The sequence below is a fragment of the Eriocheir sinensis genome, unplaced genomic scaffold (genome assembly GCF_024679095.1).
Source record: "Eriocheir sinensis breed Jianghai 21 unplaced genomic scaffold, ASM2467909v1 Scaffold467, whole genome shotgun sequence".
Lineage (NCBI taxonomy): Eukaryota > Metazoa > Arthropoda > Malacostraca > Decapoda > Varunidae > Eriocheir > Eriocheir sinensis.
The window spans coordinates 174,793-195,835 of NW_026111795.1; the positions used below are offsets into that span (position 1 = coordinate 174,793).

Sequence of the window (21,043 nt, forward strand, 5' to 3'; positions counted from 1 at the left end):
GTGATGGGAAACGGCACTAGTGTTGTTGTCGGGGCGTCACTGCACATGCATGCACATGGCACGTCACTGAGCACTGCTGGGTGTAGGGGTGACGCTGTACTCGATGTCCGTGGAGCAGGTAGAGGCTGATGCGCGGAGGTGAGTTACCCGTAGGAGCGGTGGCTGGGCTGGTGGGGCGAGGTACGGCGGGTGAGGGAGTCGTAGGGGCGGCGTCGGAATGGCTGGCTGGGCTGGGCTGAGGTAGGAGTGGCGAGGTACAGGTGCGAGTAAGGCGACACCTACGTGGGGGGCCTGGGCTGCTGGCTGAGTCCTTGGGATGGGCCGAGGCGAGATGGCGCGGGTGAGGGCAGGAACTGGCCGGCGGCAGGAGAGCCTCGGGTCACGTTGGGAGGGCCGGAGGCGGAGCGCGACCTGCTGCGGGCCGGTGGATCCTCCGGGGCGGTAGCAGGCCGCGACGGAACGGACGAAGCATGGCCAGCAGCGACAGCAGCAATAACCGAGGTGTACCTCGTAACTCAGGTCCGGAGGTCACCAATTGTAGCGGCAGCCTAGGGTTACAGCGAAACCAAACATTTCTGTTTGTGTTTTCGAGGCAGCATACGTTGTAGCTGGTACAACGCCGTTTGGGTCCGCTAAGGCCGCCTTGTAGGTTAAAAGACACTACTAATAACCAGTGATGACTCCATTGAGGAAGACATTTATTTTGAGGCTATACATGTATTTGAATATTATGAATGAATATTTATAATGGTTGATATACAGTAGCGTTTATAATATTAGCTCTTTGGTGATGTTAGTTGCACATAATGTCGCTTATAATAATAGGAATGATTATATACATTTATAATATGTAGTGACTCATAAGAAAAGAAATTAATGTGTGATGAATATGTGTAATAGATGAAATGGAATAGTGTGTGTTGAAAGTGAGAGAAAAGAAAGAGAGCGTGATGAGTTAAGGGTAGACTGAAGAAATGGAAGATGGAGAGAACGGGATGAGCAATAGAAAATGGAGAGACTTAGAGGGTCACTACAGAGGTATAGTTGGTGGAGTGGACATGATGCCATTCACTGCCTTGACATCAACCTGTCATTCTCGTGCTGTCAAAACCTGGTGGCTACCCGGGTGAGAGGTCATGCTTCGGGCCGTGTCTTATCCATTGTGACGGTGTTGTTTACTGATAGCTAAGCTGGAACCATTTCCACACATTAAGCCTCCATGGTGGGAGCTAACAGGATGGAGAGAAGAAAAGAAACACCAATAGAAAGGAAATTAATGTAGGAATAAGAGAAGAATTAGTTAACACTCACCACTGTCCCTCCTCATCTCCTTCAGTTCCTAGTGTCTGGAAATCAGGTTTGGTGTTAACTGTGTGAACATTACCACACTTTGATATATATATATATATATATATATATATATATATATATATATATATATATATATATATATATATATATATATATATATATCATTATAAATTGGGTTCTACTTCTGAGTGCAGTCTGGCCCAGTATCACAAGTCTGCAACCTGACCTGACCTGTCTCCCGAAACCTAGCTCATGTGTCGCCCCAATAGAAAAGAAAAAAAAAAGACCAATGGAAAACAAAAATACATAAGATAAATTAATAAAAAAATAAACAAAAACATTCTCCATGAAATCAAATGGGTCAATGACTTGACTCTTGAGGCAGTCGCTGGAAACAGAGTGAATCATCGCATCAAATATCTTAACGCAACGAGACTCGCTTGGTCTAAACGCACACTCCTAAATGTAATGAAATTAATGAGAGAGAGAGAGAGAGAGAGAGAGAGAGAGAGAGAGAGAGAGAGAGAGAGAGAGAGAGAGAGAGAGAGAGAGAGAGAGAGAGAGAGAGAGAGAGAGAGAGAGAGGAAGGGAAGGATAGGAAGGAGGGGAAGAGAGGGTTAAGGAAGGAAGGAAAGTGAAGGAAGGGAGGGATGGGAATGGAGGAAGGAAGGGAAGGAAGGATGGGAAAGGAAGGATGGGAAGGAGGAAGAGAGGGTTAAAGAAGGGAAGGAAAGTGAAGGGAAGGGAAGGGAAGGGAGGGGATGGGAAGGAGGGAGGGAAGGAAGGAAGGAAAGAAAAGGGATGAAGGGAAGGGATGGAAAGGGGAGAAGGGACAGGAAGGATGGGATGGGAAAGGAAGGGATGGGAAGGAAGGAAGAGAAGGGATGGGAAGGATGGGATGGGAAGGAAAGGAAGGATGGAGGGGAAAGGAAGGATGGGAAGGGATGGCTGGAAAGGGAAGGGAAGAGAAGGGATGGGAAGGGATAGGAAGGGAAGGGATGGGAAGGGAAGGGAAGGGATGGGAAGAGAGGGCTAAGGAAGGGAAGGAAAGGTTAGGGAAAGGAAGGGATGAGAAGGGAAAGGAAGGGATGGGAAGGGAAAGGAAGGGATGGGAAGGGAAAGGAAGGGATGGGAAGGGAAAGGAAGGAAAGAGATGGGAAGGGAAAGGAAGGGATGGGAAGGGAAGGGAAGGGATGGGAAGAGAGGGCTAAGGAAGGGAAGGAAAGGGTAGGGAAAGGAAGGGAGGGGAAGGGAAAGGAAGGGATGGGAAGGGAAAGGAAGGGATGGGAAGGGAAAAGAAGGAAAGAGATGGGAAGGGAAAGGAAGGGATGGGAAGGGAAGGGAAGGGAAGGGAAGGGAAGGGATGGGAAGGGAAGGGAGGGGAAGGGATGGTGTAGCCGCTGTTCCGGCTCCGTGGCAAAAGATAGATTAGTGTGGTAGATATGTATGTAGGCATTATCGGATTATATGAATTTATGAATTATGTCGGGATGGTCGAGCGAAGGGGTGGTGTGAGGCGGTAGTGTGGGGTGGTGTGAGGCGGTAGTGTCCCAGATGTTCACGGGAAAAGTGTCGAGACAGCGGCGAGATGAGTGAAATGCTGACTCGGGACGCCTGCTGGAGGCCCTCAACTCCTAGGAAAGCCTTGCCAAATGTGTGTTTCCTTAGGTTCACGGTACAGAGGAAGGGTCACACTACCACCAGGGTCACAAAACTACCCTGAAATGCCCACAACTCCTAGGAAAGCCTTGCCAAATGTGTGTTTCCTTAGGTTCACGGTACAGAGGAAGGGTCACACTACCACCAGGGTCACAAAACTACCCCTGGAAATGCCCGCAACTCCTAGGAAAGCCTTGCCAAATGTGTGTTTCCTTAGGTTCACGGTACAGAGGAAGGGTCACACTACCACCAGGGTCACAAAACTACCCCTGGAAATGCCCACAACTCCTAGGAAAGCCTTGCCAAATGTGTGTTTCCTTAGGTTCACGGAGGAAGGGTCCCAAAACTACCCCTGGAAATGCCCACAACTCCTAGGAAACCCTTGTCAAATGTGTGTTTCCTTAGGTTCACGGTACAGAGGAAGGGTCACAAAACTACCCCTGGAAATGCCCACAACTCCTAGGAAACCCTTGTCAAATGTGTGTTTCCTTAGGTTCACGGTACAGAGGAAAGGTCACAAAACTACCCCTGGAAATGCCCACAACTCCTAGGAAAGCCTTGGCAAATTATGCTTACATCTCAAAATTTTCAAATAATCTATGTTTCTTTATGTGCACCATTTAATTCTGCATGTTTTTTATATATAACGCATGATGATTATGTTGAGTTTATGGCTGAAAACTTGTTATAAACAGAAGCGATGTTTGAAATTTGGTGCGCGTGGCCAGCCCGGATATGGCGCCGTTTTGGCCCGGCCGTAGTAAAGGGGTTAAGCCTGTGGTGTCTTGTTGGTCAGGCATAAATAAACCAAAAAATGAGAAAGGGCAGCTCCTTAGTGCCTCCCCTGAGTGAGAAAGTGCCGGGCCAGCCCCTGCTACTTACTGTGAAATGCTTCTTCATATAAAAATCATGTGATAAAAATGGCACAGCTATAAACACTGAACCATAAGTACAAGTGGCTGTTAAACCCAGACGGGGTAGGCACGGGTCATATAGGATGACTGGCAGGAACCAACACTATGAGCCACATATTTGTAACAGGTTCACAGCATGGTGTGGTGAATGCTTATGTTGCCTTCCCATGACTGAGCCTTGGGGAGCTTGGCCATTTCCAGGGGGAGTTTTATGACCCTTCTGCCCGGGCTGCCTCTGTACAATCAATGTGAAAAAAAAAGACTCATTACAAACCCAATTATCTCCTTTTTTTGCCTTTGAAAAGAGTTTGCATTAAGAGTCTACTGATACAGCAAGCTTACTATGAGGGGCCTTGAGCCAGGCAGCGCTTTTGGCAAATATCTCGTAAAGAAACAGCTTGAGCACGACCCTGGCACCATTGTGAAGGATTAGGGCGCTCATTTGGGGGATAGTTTTGGGAACGCATTAATGGAAACAACATTAATTGAAATGGGGAAATTTGTTTGGGTTTATGATCTTTTGCTTTGGGAACTAAATTCAGGAACAAGTTAATCTCATACACACACACACACACACACAAAATGGTTCCAGAACTGGAGATACTGACATATGAAAAGAGACTCAAGGAAATGGACTTACCAACACTAGAACAAAGAGGAGACTTAATACAAATATATAAGCTATTGAGTAAAATGGAAGAAGTAGATAACGAGAAATTGCTACTAAGAGAGGAACCTTCCAGCAGGAATACTAGAGGACATAGTAAATAGTTGAGGAAGGGAAGATGCTCAAGAGACATAAAGAAATATAGCTTCCCACAAAGAAATATAGAGCTTTGGAACAGACTAAGTGAAGAAATAGTATCGGCGAAGAGTGTGCAGGGGAAAGTTCAATAATTATAGATACGGAGACGGGACCACACCAGCGTAAGCCCAGGCCTGTAAAATTACAACTAGGTAAATACACACACACACACTCACAGACTCAAACATATACTCATATTCATAGTGTGTGTGTGTGTGTGTGTGTGTGTGTGTGTGTGTGTGTGTGTGTGTGTAATGAGGTATTTGTTATGTATTTTTTTGTTTCCATGTCCTTAGGTAAGCTGGGGTAGTCCTCGGTGGAAGAAAGTGTAGGCCATCAGCAGGGGACAGCTGCTGGACACACAGGAGGAACTGTCACCAGGAGGGACACAACACATAGAAGAAAAAAGACAACAACAACAACAACAAGAAGCAGGAGGAGGAAACAAGGACAAAATAAACTCAACACTCACCAATAGTGTGTGCTGGTCCTTCCCTTCCATTCTCTTCCTCCTCCTCATCTTCTTACTCTTCTTCTCCTTCTTCTTCTTCTTGTTGTCTGTGCATATTGTTGTAAATTGTCCATGCTCTTCCTCCTCTCTCTGCATCATAAAAAACTGTGTCAACAACCACTGAGCTCCTTCAGACTGTAATGGCACAGATTGGCACCAAAACACCCAAGCTAAGTCTTCAAACACACAACAGCTTCTGGCATAAAATAACAAAGAATGACCTCGCTCACTCAGATAATAATAATAATGTCTCATTTGTAAGGAAGAACAGATGATTTTTTGGAGTAAAGACGTGTGGTTTTGTCAGGTTAGGTCAGAGGGCGGCACCCAGCATTTTTACGGCAAACCTTCTAAGGGTGGAGAAGGGGTCAACAAACAGGTGGGCCATTATCCAAAAGCACCAAAATCTCCCAGAAAGAAACATTTTTGTCCACCAGTGTCCCACGGGTCATGTTCTGGGGACAGTGTTGCCTCTAGACAAGGTATATAACACTTTTTTGGTCCCTGAATGCAGTGCAGTAAAGAAACACTTCCAGAAAAAAGAAAAAAAATTTATATGACACAAAAATGTTTATGTAAGTGAAGCGCACCCCCGCTGGGCTGTGTCAGGGGCGACATTCCTCAGGCCCACAAAACACCCAAAAGACAATCACAAAACACCAAAAAATCTGCATTATGAAGCCAAATCTATACAGCTATATTACACCAGTCCAAAGCGCTGAAAAAACATGGCTCTCCACCACACTTTGACCCCCCCAGGGGAAACTGTGTGCACACCCCTGAAAGCAGCGAGGCTCCTTCCTTAACCCCCTGGACCCCAGCGATGCGTCACGGAGCGTTGTGGCGCCCTAATGGAACGGCCAAGGAGGCTAATGTTTTAACCCAGTAGCAGCGGGGATCATGTTTCTTAATGGTCCCTCTAAGTGAGAAAAATGAGAAAAAATCATCACTCTCACAAACCATTTCATAATATATATCAATGCATTTGTGATCAGTTTATGCATCATCTATTTTGGGGGGTTTATATCATGGCATAAATTTGGCCCGTCGCTGCTACACGGTAAAGCCACAAATTTGGCCCGTCGCTGCTACACGGTAAAGCCACAAATTTGGCCCGTCGCTGCTACACGGTAAAGCCACAAATTTGGCCCGTCGCTGCTACACGGTAAAACCACAAATTTGGCCCGTCGCTGCTACACGGTAAAGCCACAAATTTGGCCTGTCGCTGCTACACGGTAAAGCCACAAATTTGGCCTGTCGCTGCTACACGGTAAAGCCACAAATTTGGCCTGTCGCTGCTACCGGGTTAACCGTACACGAAAGGGGTATGACGGGACAGTACCCCAAGCAGGCAGGACCCACGCCACGCCTTGCAGGTCACTGTTCTCAGTTATTGCGTTTATGTAAACATGTCACTGGTCATGAGGAGACACACTTATAACAAGTTCCTCTGTCGCCCTCACGCCAACTCCTCCCTCATCAGCTGAGGCAGTAAGCCTTGACACACACAAATGTGGAAGAGCTTGTTGCATTGCTCACATAAAAAGTTGGGCACAACATCTGTGGTCATACTATGCCGGAGAGAGACAGAAGGGGAAGGAATTATAGGAGAAGGGAATAGACTCCAGGAGACGGGACACAACATCTGTGGTCATATGCCGGAGAGACAGAAAGGGAAGGAATTATAGGAGAAGGGAACAGACCCCAGGAGACAGGACACAACATCTGTGGTCATATGCCGGAGAGAGACAGAAGGGGAAGGAATTATAGGAGAAGGGAACAGACCCCAGGAGACGGGACACAACATCTGTGGTCATATGCTGGAGAGAGACAGAAGGGGAAGGAATCATAGGAGAAGGGAATAGACCCCAGGAGATGGGACACAACCTCTGATTAATACTGGTACACTGCTGGGTGGACAGGAGTGTAGGGTATCGGAAGAGCCGCCCAAATTTTTCCACTCTGCCGGGAATCGAGCCCGGGCTCTCTCGGTTGTGAGCCGAGTGTGCTAACCACTGCACCACGAAGCCCCGCCTTGCTCACATAAACTTACTAACAATCACACTAACACCATGCAAGTATGAACCATTAAATTAATTTGTATTTTTTATCTGTAAATTCAAATATATGCCATTTTGGTGAAGGTAACAGGAGGCATCCAGACACAAGCAGACTGAACCAAGACTTGACTTACTGGGTTACTTGACGGAGTTGTTGTTGTTGTTGTTGAGAGTCCACCGCTGCTTGGGCCCCAGTCCAGAGGGCCTCTTCTGGAGCTCCAGGATGGAGTTTGAGCCTGCCGAACAAAATAAGTGACGTTGAAATGTTTAGTAGTGTAACTGTGTGGTTGTAAGGAAAGACAGGGACACTATATATCATACTGTACACATGGAAACAAGACTGTGTGTGTGTGTGTGTGTGTGTGAGGGAAAGGGCCGTTGGGTAAGGCAGTGCGGGTGTCATTCTAGAGTTTTGCACACACGCACACACGCCCTCCAAAACACGCACACAAGCCTTCACACACGCACACACGCCATGAAGCACAGCCATGAGTGACGTGCCTGACACACACTTATAAACACGAAAAATCCGCCCACAATCTCCACTCCCTGTTTTCTCCGTGTTCTCTTGGTCTCCGGCGGTTACTGTGGGTTTCTAAAGGCGTGGAGAACCATTACCACATGATATACTGCCTCAGACACCTCCGTCAGGCTTTACAAGTAGAGAAAACGGTAAAATAGTGCGTTTGCCTGGAAAGGAGATGTCGGCGGCCATCTTGTCTTCCTCTTCTTCTTCTTTGACCTGTTACCTGTATCGTGTTGTGTTATTTTGTTCCTTATTTTGTGTTCTATGTGTGTTTTAATGGCGGGAAATGCTTGAAGAAAATGTGATTACTGTTTTTACGGGTTTAAATTATATTAAGGAAGTGTTTTCACGTGTGTTGGGGCAAATAGTTAGCGCCTAACTATATTGTCTAAGCTAACGAAATTGTCGTTCTTGGCTCATTTCCTTCTGTTTTTAGGCCAAAACTATTAAAAACACTTCCATAATCAACACTGTAGACAATATCTTTAATTATGAGGGTGTCGACATCAAATATACACTGATTTCTCTAATAATTGTACAACTTAGGATAATACATTTCAAAGTCTACCCTGAAAAACATATAGAAAACGTAAAGTAATGAGGAGTTAAAGAAAACGGGAGCGTGGACTAGGCTATTTCTCAGAGGTATAGACGAGAGAGAGAGAGAGAGAGAGAGAGAGAGAGAGAGAGAGAGAGAGAGCGAGAGAGAGAGAGAGAGAGAGAGAGAGAGAGAGAGAGAGAGAATTTAACATAGAAAATCAGACCACACAGACCCCATCGTCGAGACTAGGGAGGGAACTGTCACAGGGGGGAAGGAGGAAGGGGGAAGGGGAGGAATTGACACAGGGGGAAGGAGGAAGGGGGAAGGGGAAGGGGAGGGAATTGACACAGGGGGAAGGAGGAAGGGGAAGGGGAGGAATTGACACAGGGGGAAGGAGGAAGGGGGAAGGGGAGGAATTGACACAGGGGGAAGGAGGAAGGGAGGAAGGGGGAGAGAATTGACACAGGGGGGAAGGAGGAAGGGGGGGAAGGGGAGGAATTGACACAGGGGGAAGGAGGAAGGGAGGGGAAGGGGAGGGAATTGACACAGGGGAGAAGGGGGAAGGGGGGAAGAGGGAGGGAATTGAAACAGGGGGGAAGGGGGAGGGAATTGACACCGGGGGGAAGGAGGAAGGGGAAGGGGAGGAATTGACACAGGGGGGAAGGAGGAAGGGGGAAGGGGAGGAATTGACACAGGGGGAAGGAGGAAGGGGAAGGGGAGGAATTGACACAGGGGGAAGGAGGAAGGGGAAGGGGAGGGAATTGACACAGGGGGAAGGAGGAAGGGGGAAGGGGAGGAATTGACACAGGGGGAAGGAGGAAGGGGGAAGGGGAGGAATTGACACAGGGGGGAAGGGGAGGAGGAATTGACACAGGGGGAAGGAGGAAGGGGGAAGGGGAGGAATTGACACAGGGGAAGGAGGAAGGGGGGGAAGGGGAGGAATTGACACAGGGGGAAGGAGGAAGGGGGGGAAGGGGAGGAATTGACACAGGGGGGAAGGAGGAAGGGGGAAGGGGAGGAATTGACACAGGGGAAGGGGAGGAATTGACACAGGGGGAAGGAGGAAGGGGGAAGGGGAGGAATTGACACAGGGGGAAGGAGGAAGGGGGAAGGGGAGGAATTGACAGGGGGGGAAGGAGGAAGGGGGGGAAGGGGAGGAATTGACACAGGGGGAAGGAGGAAGGGGGAAGGGGAGGGAATTGACACAGGGGGGAAGGAGGAAGGGGGAAGGGGAGGAATTGACACAGGGGGAAGGGGAGGAATTGACACAGGGGGAAGGAGGAAGGGGGAATTGACACAGGGGGGAAGGAGGAAGGGGGAAGGGGAGGAATTGACACAGGGGAAGGAAGGGGAAGGGGAGGAATTGACACAGGGGGAAGGAGGAAGGGGGAAGGGGAGGGAATTGACACAGGGGGAAGGAGGAAGGGGGAGTGAACTAACACAGGGGGGAAGGAGGAAGGGGGGAAGGGGGAGGGAATTGACACAGGGGGGAAGGAGGAAGGGGGGAAGGGGGAGGGAATTGACACAGGGGGGAAGGAGGAAGGGGGGAAGGGGGAGGGAATTGACACAGGGGGGAAGGAGGAAGGGGGGAAGGGGGAGGGAACTGACACAGGGGGGAAGGAGGACGGGGTGAAGGGGGAGGGAATTGACACAGGGGTGAAGGAGGAAGGGGGAAGGGGGAGGAATTGACACAGGGGGAAGGAGGAAGGGGGAAGGGGAGGAATTGACACAGGGGAAGGAGGAAGGGGGGAATTGACACAGGGGAAGGAGGAAGGGGTGAAGGGGAGGAATTGACACAGGGGAAGGAGGAAGGGGGAAGGGGAGGAATTGACACAGGGGAAGGAGGAAGGGGGAAGGGGAGGAATTGATTCAGGGGAAGGAGGAAGGGGAAGGGGAGGAATTGACACAGGGGGAAGGGGAGGAATTGACACAATGGGGAAGGAGGAATAATAATAATAATAATAATAATAATAAGTTTATTTCCACTAGAAGTGGTTATTCTTACATCCAAATACATAAAAAGTACATAGGTTATTGCAATGAAATAATTAGTTATTCATCAGTTGTTTCGGTTTCGATTAAGTAAGAACTCTTTCAGAATATATTTGAATTTATGCAAGGTGTGGGCAGTGCTTATATGTGTTGGCAGGGAGTTCCAAAGTGTAGGCCCGTGTACAGAAAGTTGTCTGGCTCCTGTGTCTGTGTGTGTTCTTGGTACATACAGATTACCCTGCTGGCGTGTTGTGCTGTTGGTGATGCTGTTTACAGAGGGGAGAGGCATTAGATATTCAGGGTAGTGACCGCATAGATGTTTATATATATTCACTGCTGTGTCAAAAGTTATTTGTTGTGAAACATTGAGCCAATTGAGTTCCTTAATTATCGGAGTTACATGATCATATTTCTGGGCCTTCCCTTCTACGATTTTGGCAGCGAAGTTCTGTAGTTTCTGTACTTTAGTTAGCAGCGTATTGTTAGTTGTCCCCCATATAGTATTATAATAGTTTAGTATACTTAATACTAGTGACTCTACCATAAGCTGCCTTGTGGGTTTATCAAAACATTGTTTTATTCTATTTGCATACATAAGTGTTCCTAGGATTTTCTTACTGATTTCGGTTATATGGTGATCAAACACTAAATATTGGTCTATATACAATCCTAAATTCTTTACATTGTTTGAGGGTTCGATCTTACTATCCTGGAAGAGAATGGTTGTGTTATCAGGTATTCTTGATATTAGTTGTCTGCTTCCTATAAATATACATTGGGTTTTCTGGGTGTTTAACATTAGACCATTTTTATTGAAGTACACCATGGCTTTGCTTAGGGTGGTTTCAACTTTTTTCACTAGTAGATTTATATCCTTCAGTGGCCCACTGTGGAGAAACTGTGTGTCGTCTGCATATTGTATCAGTGTGCAGTCGTCGAAGTATTCATGCATATCGTTTACATAGAGTGTAAATAATATAGGCCCTAAAATGGAGCCTTGTGGAACGCCATATTGTAGGTTTGCCTTTGTGGAGAGATGGTTTTGTAGGCGTACTGTCTGTGTTCTGTTCGATAAGTAGTCTTTGAACCAAAATGTGTCTACTTTAACATTTGAGAGTTTATGGAGGAGAATCTTATGGCTAACACTATCAAATGCTTTTGATAGGTCACAAAGTGTAAGCAGCGATAATTGTTTGGTGTCCATATTGTCGTATAGTTTATCGGTGACGGCCGTGAGTGCAGTGCTGGTTGAGAGGTGGGGGCGAAAGCCATGTTGAGTGTCGGACAAGTGTTTGTTATTTTCAAGGTATTTAGTTAATTGGTTTGCAACTATTTTTTCTATAACTTTAGAAGATAGGTAATAGGGATATTGGGCGATAATTACCGGCATTAATCACGTCTCCAGCTTAATATAGAGGGTAAACTACAGCGTTTTACCACAGTGTAGCAAAGATGACGGTAACAATAGAAGTGTTTATTATTTGAGTCAAGTAATATGCGGTAATGAAGAGAGAGTCCTTAAGGAAACGAAGAGGAATACCATCGGATCCAAATGATTTTGTTTCGTGCAAGCTCTTTATCGTTAAGATGAGTGTGTCAGTGTCTGTGGGTGTGGGGCGAAAGAGTGTACCGTTTTCTTCGTGTGTGTGGTCTGCGAGGTGTCTGTCGTGTATGGCATTTTCCACTGGGAGACTGTTTTGTATGTTTAATAGCGTAGATTGTGTCTTTTCGTATGTGTTTTTTCCCACGTTAGCAAAAAAAGTATTAAAATCTTCACACAAAGTTTCTGAGCTGCCAGGTATTTGATTGTTTGAGCTGTTCTTTTTATTAGGAACTAATTCTTTTACAACTTTCCAGGTGGCAGACGTATTACCTTTGCAATCTTTGAGTTGGGACTGATAGTAATTATTTTTGGACATATTAATTAGGGTTTTTTACGCGTTTCTTCAGGTATCTGTACCTATCTTGTAGTATTTTATCTTTTCTGTTGTTTTTGAGGTTACGTTGTGTTGTATTTCTGAGATTTATACATTCATTAATTTCATTGTTGATCCAGGGAGCAGGGGGCCGTTTTATTTCACGTGTTACCATTGGAGCAAGGTTGTCTAAGCGTCTGGTGAACACTGAAGTTAGTATGCTCACTTGGTCATTAACATTATCCGTGTTTAATATTTGATTCAGTTCGGTGACGTTGTTTAGCAGGCTTTCGCAGAATTTATCTTTGTCATATAACTTTAAGTCTCTGAATGTTTTTATAACTGGTATTCGTTTGGCTATTTCATATTGACTGTGGCTGTGATAAGCTCGTGATCAGCGATAGGGTTAGGGATTACGTCACTGTGTAATATGAGGTCAGGGTTATTGGTTATTATTACATCCAGTAGTGTAGCAGTGGTGGGGGTTAGTCGTGTGGGTTTTCTTATTAGTTGTGTTAGTTTATTAATCTTTAGTAAGCGCGAGAGTTTGCTGGTAGGCGAGAGAAGGTCGTCATTTAGATCGCCTAGTACTAAGAATGTTTTTTTATGAAGCATAATAGATCGTATAGTTTCAGTTATATGATCATATGAATTAGCGAGAGCCTTTGGGTGTCTGTAAATACATCCTACTATGACAGATGGTAATTTCCTGCACTGCACTCGGACCCATATGTCTTCAGTCCCTGTTTGTTTAGTTATTTTAGTGTCTATTATTTCAGAAGCAAGGGTATCACTAACATAGAGACAGACACCTGCACCTCGGCCGCCGTCGCACCTGAACACTTTATAATTGGGAATGTTGATGTATGTGTCAGGAGTGTAAGGAGAGCCATGTTTCGCTGACGCAAAGAATATCTGTATTTCTGTCACTCATTAACATTTTATTTCATCAAAGTTTGCAGTAGGGATTGGCCATTAATGTGATCTATGGTAAGACAGTCCTTGGAGTGTTCAGAGTTGTTAGGGTTTTCACTGCTGGCTTCACCTTCTTGCCATATTCCTAGCGAGTGTATTTGTTGCAGAGTCGACTTTGTGGCCGTAATTAGAGCACACTGAACATTTGAGTCTGTGGTCAAACCGGCATGTTGCCACCCGGTGGTTTAGTTCTCCACATTGCCAGCAGCCTTGGTGCCTTTCACCGTCGCCGTAGCCCCTACTGTGGTGGTATTTACGGGGCTGGCTTACAGAGGGGCGACTGTGGAGGTGTCGAGGAGGCGTGGAAGGAAGGTGCGACCCTCTCTGTCGTAGGCGTACAGGTAAGGTGTCTCGCCTCTCACGTCTCGGCGGGGGGTAGGGTGGGGGGTTCCATGGTCCTCGCTTCTCATGTGTCGACGCTGGTGCGGGGGAGGGTGGGGTCGTGGGTTCCGTTTTACCAGTTGCCAGCCGTCCAGATCCACGTTGTTGTTTGTTCGGGATGGATAGGGGTGGGTGCTGGTCTGGTGCTGGTCATTTTCTTGTGGCAAGGCTTCAAAGTGTTGGGAGTTTGATTTAACCTTGTCCCAGTTGACACAGTCCTTAAACATGGGGCATTGCTTGGTCATTTCCTTGAGAAGACGTACAACTCCTGTTCTGTTCAGTAATGTCCCCTGGTGTTCTCCATAGGCAGCGTAGCTTGAATCATCTATCTCACCGTTGCCCAGGGTGAAGGCGGGGGCCGGAGATATGATGCTGACACCGTTGTCTTTACTCCATTTTTCCAGTTCAAGGTTGAAGTCTGTTACTTTAGTCTGGAGTGTGTCTGATTGCATGCTGGGGACAAGCTGGCTGACGAATATGTCCATGGAGCCATTTTTGCTCTTTAATTCACTGATGAGAGCGCCGAGGTTGTCTACGGCTGTGGTGGGGGTGGTGCTCTCCATTACATCAAAAAGTCCGCAGTATACGATACAATTTGTTGGTGTCCACGACAGTTTCTCCTGCACCCAGCACTTCATCAGGTCGAAGTTGGCTTCTTGCAGAGTGCGAATGGAGCAGTTTTGTAGGTCAGTGGCCCTAATCAGCTGTAGGTTGACATCTCCGAGCAGCAGTGTGGTGGCGTCGTGGGGTTGCTCCTTTCTGTTTTCGGTGGGCTGGTTGTTTTCTCCACATTCCTTTGTAGTTAGTTCCTTCATCTGCAGCTCTAGTCTGTTCACTCGTTCTTCTATGTCGGTTAGTTTGGTGGCGTTTGTTCTGGGCGGTGGAGGGGGTGGCGGAGGGGGAGGGGGGGGGGGGCGGAGCGGTTTGTGATGGAGGAGGCGGAGACTCAGGCCGGATTGGGCCAGGCGATGCCGAGGGTTGTAAAAGGTTCAAGGTGGCCTCTGTTGATCTCAGGCTTTCCGAGAGGGTCATACGTTTATACAGTTCCTGTACCATGTTGTTCATATCTTTTAGCTCTACACTGAGATGTTGTATTTCCCTCTCCTTTTTTTCAATATCACTCATGATGCTATTTAGTTTCTCCTCCATGTAGTCATGAGACATAGAGGTTGGTTTATTAGACATGTTCAGTAAGGCGGGGTTTTCACCGTTTGGCATAGGGAGAGGGAGGTTTCTGTTGGTCAGTTCTCTTGCTATTTTGTACGCGAGCTTGTCTTTCGTGTCCCACACATTTGATAGTTCAAGCTCTCTACACTTTCTCTGAAGTTGAATTTTTGTGAAGTTTTGAATCAGGAAGTCAACTGAAGGTTGAATGGAAGACGATTCGCTGCTCTCATTTTCGGTGTTTTCGGCGTGAGGGGATGTGGCTGAGGCAGAGGTGGGCGCCATGTCAGGGGTCAGGTGTCAGGTGTCGGGGGCGAGGGGGGGAGGGAGAGAGGTCGTGGACTCCGTTGCCAGGCGTACACCTAATAACACTTAGTAGTAGAGAGAGAGAGAGCAGAACACTAAAACAGCACCAACATGTATATATCAAAAAGGGAAATTGTATTGAAGTTATCACACATACACGACAAGGCTATCAGAAGAACGTGTTTCCTCCCAACTTTGATTTATTAGTGGAAACAAAAGTAGTAGTAGTAGTAGTAGTAGTAGTAGTAGTAGTAATAGTAGTAAAGGTAGACGTAGTAGTAGTAGTTGTAGTAGAGGTGGAAATAGTAGTAGTTGTAGATGGGAGTTATATCCAAAGCTGGATGTTGCGCCTACGTGCGCAACGACATCACTTGCTCTCGTGCCCACCTTGACTCTTCTGAATTTTCCACCATCTGGTTAAGACTTCACTGTCATTCTATTACTAAATACATCTGTGCTGTTTATCTCTCACCTAACTCTACCAACTATGTAAAATTCTTTGACTATTTGAATTCTAAAGTGGAGCACATCTTGACCCACTCTCCCTTCGCTGAAATCTCCATCCTAGGAGATTTCAATGTTCACCACCTCTTTCACTGACCATCCTGGTGAACAAGCCTACAACTTTGCGATCGTCAACGACCTGGAGCAATTGGTCCAGCACCCTACACGTATTCCCGACCGTCTTGGAGACCGGCCCAACATTCTAGACCTCTTCCTTACCTCAAACCCTTCTGCTTATTCTGTCAAACTGTTCTCTCCGTTGGGCTCCTCCGATCACAATCTTATTTCTGCATCCTGTCCTATCGCTCCTGTACACCCTCTGGACCCACCGAAGAGGCGATGCTTCTGGCATTTTGCTTCAGCTCGGTGGGACGACCTGAGGATGTACTTTTCCTATTTCCCGTGGAATGATTATTGCTTCCAGGATAGAGACCCCTCTGTGTGTGCTCAGCGCATCACAGAGGTGATTGTCTCTGGAATGGAGGCATACATTCCTCTTTCTTTCTCTACTCCTCACGCAACAAAGCCTTGGTTTAATCACGCTTGTTCTCGTGCTGTCAATGATAGAGAGGTAGCTCACAAAAGATACCAGAGCCTTCAAACTAATGCTAATTATGAACTTTACATTTCTGCCCGAAATCGTGCCAAATCTATTCTCCGACTAACCAAAAATTCTTTCATTAATAGAAAATGTCAAAACCTTGCTTTCTCTAACTCTTCCCGTGACTTCTGGCATCTAGCCAAAACATCTCCTCCAACTTCACTTCTTCATCTTTCCTCCACTCCTCAGTCCTGGCAACACTGCCGTCTCATCTATCTCTAAGGCTGAACTCTTCTCTCAAACTTTTCTAAAAACTCCACTCTGGACGATTCTGGGCATATTCCTCCTACTCATCCCCTCTGACTCCTTTATGCCTGTTATAAAGATTCTTCAAAATGATGTTTTCTATGCCTCTCTGGCCTCAATCCTCAGAAGGCTTATGGACCTGATGGAGTGCCTCCTATTGTCCTTAAAAACTGTGCCTCCGTGCTGTCACCCTGCCTGGTCAAACTCTTTCGCCTCTGCCTGTCAACATCTACCTTTCCTTCTTGCTGGAAGTATGCCTTCATACAGCCTGTACCTAAGAAGGGTGACCGCTCCAATCCCTCAAACTACCGTCCTATTGCTTTACTTTCTTGTCTATCTAAAGCTTTTGAATCAATCCTTAACCGGAAGATTCAAAAGCACCTTTCCACTTCTGACCTTCTATCTGATCGCCAGTATGGGTTCCGCAAGGGCGTTCTACTGGTGATCTCTAACCTTCTTAACTGACTCTTGGTCATCCTCTCTTAGCCGTTTCGGTGAAACTTTTGCTATTGCGCTGGACATATCAAAAGCTTTTGATAGGGTCTGGCACAAATCTTTGCTTTCTAAACTACCCTCCTACGGTTTCTATCCTTCTCTCTGTATCTTTATCTCCAGTTTCCTTTCTGACCGTTCTATTTCTGCCGTGGTAGACGGTCACTGTTCTTCCACTAAATCTATTAACAGTGGTGTCCCACAGGGTTCTGTCCTTTCTCCCACTCTTTTTCTGTTGTTCATTGATGATCTTCTTTCCAAAACGAACTGTCCTATCCATTCCTACGCCGATGATTCCACTCTGCATTATTCAACTTCTTTTAATAGAAGACCCACCTTCAGGAACTTAACGACTCAAGGCTGGAGGCTGCAGAACGCTCAGCCTCAGAACTTACTATTATTTCCGATTGGGGCAAGAAAAACCTGGTGTCCTTCAACGCCTTAAAAACACAGTTTCTCCACCTATCCATTCGACACAATCTTCCAGACATCTATCCCCTATTCTTTGACAACACCCAGCTATCACCTTCCTCAACACTAAACATCCTCGGTCTATCCTTAACTCAAAATCTCAACTGGAAACTTCATATCTCATCTCTTACTAAATCAGCTTCCTCGAGGCTGGGCGTTCTGTACCGTCTCCGTCTTCTCCCCTGCACAGTTGCTGTCCATATACAGGGGCCTTGTCCGCCCTCGTATGGAGTATGCATCTCATGTGTGAGGAAGCTTGATTGTGCTCCACTCACACAGCTCTTCTGGACAGAGTGGAGGCAAAGGCTCTTCGTCTCATCAGCTCTCCTCCTCATACTGATAGTCTTCTACCTCTTAAATTCCGCCGCAATGTTGCCTCTCTTTCTATCTTCTATCGATATTTCCACGCTGACTGCTCTTCTGAACTTGCTAACTGCATGCCTCCCCCCCTCCCACGGCCCCGCTGCACTCGACTTTCTACTCATGCTCATCCCTATACTGTCCAAACCCCTTATGCAAGAGTTAACCAGCATCTTCACTCTTTCATCCCTCACGCTGGTAAACTCTGGAACAATCTTCCTTCATCTGTATTTCCTCCTGCCTACGACTTGAACTCTTTCAAGAGGAGGGTATCAGGACACCTCTCCTCCCGAAACTGACCTATCTTTCGGCCACCTCTTTGGATTCTTTTTAGGAGCAGCGAGTAGCGGGCTTTTTTATTAATGTTTACTTTTTTGTTCCCTTTAGCTGTCTCCTTTGCTGTAAAAAAAAAAAAAAGTGATAACAATAATAATAATAATAATAACAATAATAATAATAATAATAATAAAAATAATAATAATAATAATAATAATAATAATAATAATAATAATAAAAAAGCCTTCCCGTCAGCTGTACTCTTCCTCGTCGACCGGAATTGTTTTGTCGTTGTTAAATTCCTCCCTTCACGGCCCACTCGCTTGTTTTCTTCCCGGCCGATTCAAGAAGGAGAGGAGGAGGAGCAGGAGGAGGAAGAGGCTCGCTATAACCTTTAACCTTCCTCCTCCTCTTTTTGTATCGAGAAAGAAAACGGAGGACCATCGAACAACAACAACAGCAAAGAGGAAGAAGAAAAAGAAATAGGAACGACACAAGACTTGAAACAAATTAACAACAAAAAAAAAAAAACAAAAATACAATTTAAACGTCACACACACACACACCCACCCCCCCAAAAAAAAAAAAAAAAAAAAAAAAACAGATAATAAACAAACTAATCTAAAGGTTTAAGACATGAAAAAATAGATGGATTTTTTTTTTTTTTTTACAACAAAGGAGACAGCTCAAGGGCACAAAAAAAGGAAACAATAATAAAAATGGGATAGATAGATAGATAGATAGACAGATCCAGAGACGGGGCGAGAGAGAGATTTACATAGATTTACATAGAAAATCAGACCACACAGACCCCATGGCCCAGACTTGGTGTTCTGTCCTTAAACCTAAGTGATTTTACATTAATCAGAAGACTCCAAAACGTTGCATTTCTACTCTAGTTGATATTAAGTTGAAGGAAGTGACGGTCGAGCTTATTTTTGAAGGAGTCAATCGTGTTACACTGGACCACTGATGATGGGAGCTTATTCCATTCTCGCACTACAACGTTGGTGAAGAAAAATTTGGTGCAGTCTGAATTTACTTGTCTACATCTGAGTTTTACGCCATTGTTCCTCGTGCGCAAAGTGTCATCGATCATAAACAATGTTGATCTGTCTACATTCGTGAAACCATTAAGTATTTTAAAACATTCGATCAGTTTTCCTCGGAGGCGACGTTTCTCAAGAGAACATGTTAAGGGTAGAAAGCCTTTCTTCGTAGGATTTGTTGCGCAAGGAAGGGATAATTTTCGTTGCCCGACGCTGAACACCTTCTAATTTAGCAATATCCTTTGCATGGTGGGGAGACCAAAACTGTACCGCATATTCCAAGTGGGGTCTGACTAAACTGTTGTAGAGCAGTATTAAATCATTATTCTTAAATAAAAGTTTCTTTTAATGAAGCCCAACATTCTGTTCGCTTTATTTGCTGCATCGATGCATTGCTGTGAGAATTTGAGGTTTGACGCGATTTTGACCCCCAAGTCCTTGACGCATTGAACGCTTTTGAGTTTAACGCCGCGCATTTCGTAATCAAACTTCTTATTCCTCGTTCCAACTTGAAGGACCTGGCACTTCTCTACGTTAAAGGGCATCTCCCATCTATCCGACCAAGCTGAAATTTTGTGCAAATCCTCTTGGAGGCTTTGCCTGTCTTCGTCAGTGAGAACCGTGTTACCAATCTTTGTGTCGTCTGCAAATTTACTAATGCGGTTATTGAGTCCAACATCCACGTCGTTGATGTAAATAATGAAGAGCACTGGGCCAGAACCGAGCCCTGAGGACGCCACTAGTGACCGGCGCCCACTCTGAGTTAAATCCGTCAATCACTACTCTTTGTTGTCTGTTGCTCAACCAATTCGCGATCCATTGGTTTACCTGACCGTCAATACCTATTTGCTTTAATTTAGAAGGACCGAAAAGATGTTAAGTGGCGTGCTCATCGTAGAAAGTGACATTTTACGCACAATTGAAAAGATTAAAGTAAGCAAAGCTCCTGGTCCAGACAAAATTACCCCTAGGGTCTTAAAAGAAATCAAACATCAAATTTGTAAACCGCTCTCCATCATATTCAATAAATCTTTAACAGCTGGAAAAGTTCCGTCGGATTGGAAACTTGCAAATGTCACACCAATTTTCAAAAAGGGGGACAAGTCTCATCCAGGAAACTATCGACCAATTAGCCTGACATCTATTGTTTGTAAGTTAATGGAGACTATCATTCGCGACAATATGGTGAAATTCTTCGAAGAAAATAATATAATAAATAATTCGCAACATGGCTTCTGTAGTAAACGTTCGTGTTTGACTAACTTACTTGATTTTGTTCACTATATTTTTGAGGTGTTCGGTGAAAGCAGATCAGTAGATATCATATATCTGGATTTTCAAAAGGCATTTGATAAGGTCCCCCACCAACGATTGCTCAGCAAACTACTGGCGCACGGTATCTCGGGTAACGTTCACAATTGGCTTGCGGACTGGCTCTCTGAGCGGAAACAGAGAGTAGTTATAAACGGTGTTACATCTAACTGGCTCGATGTCAAAAGCGGCGTACCTCAAGGATCAGTGCTTGGCCCCATGCTCTTCTTAATTTATGTTAATGATATCGATGATGGGCTCACTTGCAAAGTATCAAAATTTGCTGATGACACAAAAATTGCTAGTAAAGTAACTGCGATACTCGACGAAGAAGCTTTACAATCAGATATAGATCGACTTGCACGTTGGGCCAATCAATGGCAAATGAAATTTAACGTTGACAAATGTAAAGTGTTGCACATCGGAAAAAATAACAATCGCGTTCGGTACGTAATGAATGGCCAACAACTTTCTGCAGTAAGTAAAGAAAAGGATCTTGGAATCACTATATCAAGCGATTTAAAGCCCGGTCAGCATTGTTCAGAGGTAGTTAAAACTGAAAACAAATTGGTTGGCTTCATCGGACGAGTCTTTAATAATAAATCGGAAAAAGTAATATTAAAACTGTATAATTCGTTGGTTCGACCCCGTCTAGAGTACTGTGTACAGTTT

General features: G+C 45.5%; 1 long non-coding RNA gene across 1 annotated transcript; it reads right to left on the reverse strand.

Annotated features, from left to right (window-relative positions):
* Positions 1-1,041: 1,041 nt before the first annotated feature.
* LOC126992455 (uncharacterized) lies at positions 1,042-7,980 on the reverse strand. The gene is made up of 3 exons (XR_007746561.1): positions 7,395-7,980; positions 5,162-5,290; positions 1,042-1,229 (listed from the first exon to the last, which is right to left on the reverse strand). It is a non-coding gene; the product is annotated as an uncharacterized LOC126992455 (long non-coding RNA).
* Between the last annotated feature and the right edge of the window lie 13,063 nt (positions 7,981-21,043).